General features: G+C 49.7%; 1 pseudogene; it reads left to right on the forward strand.

Annotated features, from left to right (window-relative positions):
* The first annotated feature begins 387 nt into the window (after positions 1-387).
* On the forward strand, positions 388-506 carry LOC112479978 (annotated as a pseudogene).
* Positions 507-6,519: the final 6,013 nt, after the last annotated feature.

Below are 6,519 nucleotides of genomic sequence, written 5' to 3' on the forward strand. Positions count from 1 at the left end.
TTTAACCGAGCGCGTTTACCGAGCGCGCAAACGGCTAGAAAGGCGTCCTGCAAAGAACACAGGGGTTAGGGACAGCGCCAGCAACGGGAGCAAGCGCAGACCAAAGATGGGAAAATGGACATTTCCGTGGATTTACGTCAATCAGCAATGATATAGGTAAAAACTGAAGATCTGATCAGATCTGAAAACAACAGGGCACAAATGATACAACGTAAGTCTGAAATAATCAAGGAAACCATTTGAAATAGAAATGCTATACACATTATCATTAATACTTATGTCCAACCTACATCTTTTATATTAAAATCAGCTATTAAAACCAAATATGAAAATAAACTACTTGATTCAAAACCCATCAAACTGCATGCTTCAAAATGGGTACGGTTTGTCTACGGCCATGACACCCTGAACCAGCCGGATCCCGTCTGATCTCAGAAGCTAAGCAGGGTCGGGCCTGGTTAGTACTTGGATGGGAGACCACCTAGGAAGACCAGGTGCTGTAGGCATAAAAAATGAAAAATAAGGAATTGCAGGCTGACAAGGTCCTTGCAATCTGTGAGGTCAACCAAGAGTTGTCTCACCTTAAAAAAAATAAAATGGGTACAGTTTATTGTACATAAATTATAATAAAACAATGAGACAAAAGGTAATAAAGCACTTAGAAACCAACCTTCAAATGCCTGCTATCAAGAAGCAGTTAAAAATAATAAAACATATTTAATCACATTGCTCTAAAATTACATGGTTATATTATATGATTAAAAGGGTTTCACAGTACTAATGAAAATTAAATGATAAAGTTCATGTTACCTTTATCTGGTGCTATGAAAAATGTTTTTGTGATTGCTTTATATTATGCTTAATAAGAGTATACATATAGTACATGTACATAATTTGTAAGTAAAAATACACATTTTGGGAGTACAGACCCAAATATTTCACCCGCGGAATTACACTAATTCAGAAAATCCTGACTTCGTTGTGTAAAGTAGAGACGTTTGGAAAATGTCTGGGTGGTTTTGGGGGAGAAGACACTTTGGCAGCACCGCCAGCACCTCATCTTGGCTTCTTCTCCACTCCGCCCCCCCTTTTACTCCTCTGTCTTCATCTCTACCACGGTAAACATATTTTCGTAATATGTGGTCCAGGTCATTGGTTTTTTTTATAAACCATTCAAACCTCCGTTATAAGGAATAGCAAGTCACCGGCTCTGTTCCACAGAGGTCCCCAGAGCAATATGAAGCGATGACGTGATGTAATATGCCTAAGTTATTTCCTGATGTGAATTACCCCGGCATAATCCACACTCGGTGTCCTCTGTGACCTTCCGCCAAAGCCGCCCTGCGCGATCACCCTCAGCTATGTCCTTTCGGCCTTGCAAAGGCTTGCTGTCCTCAGTGGGGCTTCCACAAACTACATTTGTCACCTGCTCCCGTCTTATTACCCCCATCGCGAACACATTAAACACGGACGCCCTTGGCCTCAAGCAGCCCATGCTCGGAGCTTGAGCCAGGCAGTAGCCCTGATCACAGGTCTGTCTGCTGCCGTGGAGGGGACACAGACGGATCGTGAGCCAGGAGACAATGCATTAAGCCAGACAGAAGGGAGGGAAGAGAAAAGGAAGAGAAGCCGAGTCTGGGCGTGGGTTCTGTGGGTGAACCGGCAAAGGTCGAGGGCTCCCTCCTCTGCCCACGTCTCCGAGGACCACGCCGTCCCAGAGGCTGGGACCCAAAGGCAGCGAGCGACAGTTCAGAGGAGGGAAAGCTCCTCGGTGACAGGAAATGGCGTCTGGGTGAGAGACGAGGCTCCAGCCGGCGGACCCCAGAGGCTTCCGTGTCGGATCTGGCGTAAACCTCAGAAGATTCAGGAGGATGACCCTGTTTCAATGACTCGGGACACTCAGAGGCCACTGAAATCACAGTAATATTCTCAAACGCATGTAACAACTTCACATTCATAAAATCACACTGTGGCATTTCGGAATGTTTTCGCTTCGGTGACTTAGGAACTTAGGACCCTCCCCCTCCATCTGTCAAATCACAGCACGATGACAGTCCTCGCCCTATGTGTTCGTTTTCTCCTAACGGCAAGAAGAGAACACGACAACTTCACCATCTCATGATAGAGCCAAAGAGAATTCGAGGTGCACAGCCCCGAAGGGCCAGCCCGTCCGCCCCGAGACATCTCTCTGCTGGGTCTAACAGGGATGGTGAACTAAAGCGACCATTTTTTTTTTGGCTTAATATAAAATTATCTTAAGAGTCCATGAGGTTAAGATGTATTTGAGATCACTCCTACCTTGGACGGCCTCGAGGCCCCGGCCTCACAGGTAGAAGGACCCCAAGCACCATCCGGAGAACAGCTGCGTCCTGTCTGTGCTGACCTACCCAGTGCCCTTGAGGACAGAGGGGTGGGTCACACGACCAGGCGGATGCAGAATTAAACCGCAGAGACAGTCATGGAAACAAAGGGAACGAGAAGCCCCCTGGAAGAGCTTGCCGCCTTGCCAGGCTGTGGCTTGTGAGGCCGCTCAGGACAGACGTCCGGCGGGTAAGGAGCAAACAAGGCCTTCCTTCGAGGAAGTGGAGCCCTGGGCCTGCTAAACGCTGGTCTTCCTGTCACCTGCCTCTCACTGTCCAGTCCGCTGCTGATACCAAGCCAGGGGCAGCACATGCAGCAGATTCTTCATAAGCTCTCCCTGGCCACTTAAGATGTCTTAAAAATAAGTACAACAAAGTTTTCTTTTAAAAAAAATTATAAATATAACCATGACTCATAGTAGCCTTTCCTGAATTTATTCTGTGGAACAATGTTCTGGGAAGATGTCGATAGTGCCCCACCACCTCCCACCACACACACACACCAGGGTGTGCACGGTGACAAAATGTCAGGAGTCCCTTGCCGGAGAACTTCCCAGGATCTTTTTTATGTTAGTCTTTCTTCCCTGGGAATGTTCCAGAAGGGAATAAATAAATGGTGATGGCAATGTTTATTGAGTGCTTACGGGGAAGCCAGACCAGCATCATCTCATATTTCTTTCTGACATACATTCTTATTTAATCCTAAAAACAGACCTGTGTAGTGAGTAAAAGTACAGAGTGCAAAGATGTGGCGCTGTGGCTGCGAGGTCATGACAATGCAGGACAGGAACTCGGACCCAGATTTACCCCAAAGCGCAACTTTTTTCATTCATTCACTCATTCATTCGTTTATTCGTTCAGTGGGCTAGTAAATATTCACTCGTATAGGACACTCCTAACTTACATTCTATCCTAATAATAATATTGATAATAAGACCACTATCTCACCACCCACCAACTTCATATTTTTAAAAATGTCAGACTACGTGAGTCGACAGAACAGCAGGATGAATTCCTATTCCTCTGAGCATGAAACTCGCTTGGTGTAAAGCAAAGTAAGTTTCGACAGAGGACAGAAGGGAAGTCCTGTAGGTGGGAAGAGGCGCTAGAAACAGTCACAGGGCATTCTGAAGAGGCGGGTCTGTCTCCGATAAAAACACCACTAACTTCTTAAATAGTATGTTTTATTCCAGAGGAAGCCAGTTGCTGCGTGTGGATCTTAGCGAGTGCTTTACAGAGTACCTCTTGGTCAACATATTGTAACGACCACCGAGATGTGCTGATATATCCTCATCTCTGCTATAGAGCTCCAGCACCAAAAACAGGGATACCGTGAGCTGAGGGCCGATGACAAACGATCCGAATCGCAAAGGCACGCCTAAATAGGCGAACACATTCGATGATTTGTGCTGTTTTCCTGATAGTGCAATAGCTCTCACTGCCCCGACACCACGTGTGTACCCAGGCCTGGGTACGTTTCTGCAGAGGCCCTGGCTACACACCAGCCTTTCCGTCCCCGCCTCCATCGCCTTTCTGCCTTACCTAACGTTTGTGTGACATGAAAGGCACTTACTGACAGGACCCACAGACTTCTCCGTCCTGCATGTCTGCCCTCAAGCCCTTTGTACCTCATGTGCACCTTCTCAAAGCTACAACAGACAATGAATACAGACCCAACTTAGGTTTTATCATTTTGCCAGGGCAGAGTTGGGAGATGTAAAATGTGAGCCCATCTTGGAAAAGAGGATTGTTGAGGACCTCTGTCCTGTGACATTTAGGGGCACCCCGAATCTTCCTTCCCGTCTTCGTTGTAAGGCATAGGGGCCGTCTGCCAGTGCCTTGTATGGTGACTCCTTCCTTGCAGCCTGAGTCCAGCCGCGAGAGCAGGTTCGATCACGCAGATGTGAGTTCTGACTTGGGAGTGCACTCCGTGAGGAAAACAGCCAAGGCCAGGCCATCCATTCAGCTGGCAAGCATGACGGCAGAGCTGTGGGGTGCTAGAGGCGGCAGCAGCTTTGGGGATCACACGAGGCAATGTGCTCCTGGATTTGGAGGCCATAGCAGTTATCTTGTCAGACTGGTCCCCTGGGGTAATTCTAGGAAATGTTCGTGGAAATTCAGCCTCAAGCATGTTTCCTGCATCCGTAGTCTGTAAGCCAGCTAATACCCCAGGATAAATCTCACTTAAACCGGGGTGGATGCTATTGTCTGCAACAAAGAACCTCCGCGGACGAACATCCCTCTGGAAAGGAAAGGTTCTGAGACTGCAAAAGGTCTCAGCCAACGGAGCAAAATGTCACAAGCCAGCTCCACACCACCAGCCACCTCTCCATCTGTATTAGAGGCTGTGGGGACGCTAAGCCAGTTCCTCTCTTGTTTAGGGTTATTTCAATCCAAAAAGTAATACAGATTCTCCACTTGGTCCCCAAAGAAGGTGAGGAACAGGTGCCTTGTCTTGGTACACAAGATCTGACGACAAATGAGGGATTCTGTCAACTGTGACAAGCAGCTCTTGTGGGCTGAATTGTCTCTCGCCAAAAAAAAAAATCCACATGTTGAAACCCTAACCCGCAGTATTTCAGAAGTGATTAAGGTAAAATGAGGCCGTTAGGGTGGGCCATGATTTCAGTGATTACATTTTCTTTACTTGGTATTTTGCTGCCCTTCTTAATAAAACATAAACTCACTGAGGGGAGACACCGTGTGTGCCCCAGCCATCACTGTATTCCCAACAGCCAGCAGGGCGCTGGGCTCCCAGTAAGCTCTCAGCAGATATTTGATGAACACGTCGGTGACCTGACCTCGCACTCTCGTCCAGTGAATGGTGCCGGGCGGATTGCAGAAACCCCCCCAGGGCCATGACCCCCCAGACAGCCCCCCAAAACCAGGAAGGGGGCCCTCACCAAAAAGCCCACCGTGCCGAGGTAATAATGGCCTTAAGGCTCTGCTTCAGTCGGCCTAGGGTGGCGGCAGCTTTCTGAGCTCTCCGGCTGCTCACGTGCACAGCTGGACTGGGAGCCACTGCACCACGTGACTTCCAAGATCCACCGTGAAGCCAATGCATCTCCATGGTGCTTCTGCACCGTAATACTTTTTTGCCCTCAAGGTACCGTATAAGCTATTCTAAGACGAAACACACACTGATGGTGATATTGGAGGAGCCACTGCCACCACCATGTGGGGTGACTCCAGGCATCCAAATCGTGGCTTCTGCCCGAGGAGCAAAGAATTCGGGAGTGCCACGGCATTCCCACGGGAGAAGGTCCAGAATGGAGCTCTGCCCAAGGACAGAACGAACACACTGACTCTCACACCTGAGACTACAAGTGAATGGCCCGAAATGTTAACTCTGGTTATCGCCGGCTGGTGAGCTCATGGGCGAGTTCATAGCCATCCTTTCTTATCTCTTTATAAACTGTTACGCAATGAACATTATAACGTTATAACCAGGAAAAATAATCATGTGCCTTAAACAAAACAGAGAGAACATTCCTAGTCGTAGAATCAGACTGGATATGGCCATGACACCAATCAAAACACACCGACACCCTAATGTCGAGTGGGGGCCAGCCAGCAGGGCCATGGAGACCGAGCGCATTCCTGACGGGTTAGCAGAGCGAAGGAAGGACTCGGGGTCAGGCAGGACGGAGGGACGTGGGTACGAAGCAGCAGGGCGCGTTTGCCAGAGGAGGCCTGACTTCAGCCAAGCCTTAAAGGGACAAAACAGACTGAGAGAAAATGAAGTCAGCTCGCATCCCCGCTGGATGATAACCAGCGGGCTAACGAGAAAGACGCGTCAACGACGCCGCGGTAGCTACGGGGAGGGCAGGCAGCCCGCTGTGAAGCCGCGTCGCCTGCAGGGCACAGGCGGGGACCGGTCACCGCGGGCCCTTCCAGAACCGACAGCTTTGACTGGCCTGCAGCACGCACAGGGACAGGGGACTCCCAGGGACGAGGCACGGACGCGACCCGCCCGCCAAGGCCGCTGCCTGCAATTCCCCAGGGACGCGGACCCCGAGCCCCGTCGCCACCATGGAAACCGGCGCGGACACCTATGGCCGGAGCTGAGCTGAGCTGAGCTGCTCGCCTTTCTGGTGAAAGACCCGGCCGCCTCCAGGGCGACTGCACGGGCCGCCGCACTCCGCGTGCTCCCTCGGGG

Source organism: Pteropus alecto, unplaced genomic scaffold, assembly GCF_000325575.1.
Source record: "Pteropus alecto unplaced genomic scaffold, ASM32557v1 scaffold21, whole genome shotgun sequence".
In the NCBI taxonomy this organism is placed as follows: domain Eukaryota; kingdom Metazoa; phylum Chordata; class Mammalia; order Chiroptera; family Pteropodidae; genus Pteropus; species Pteropus alecto.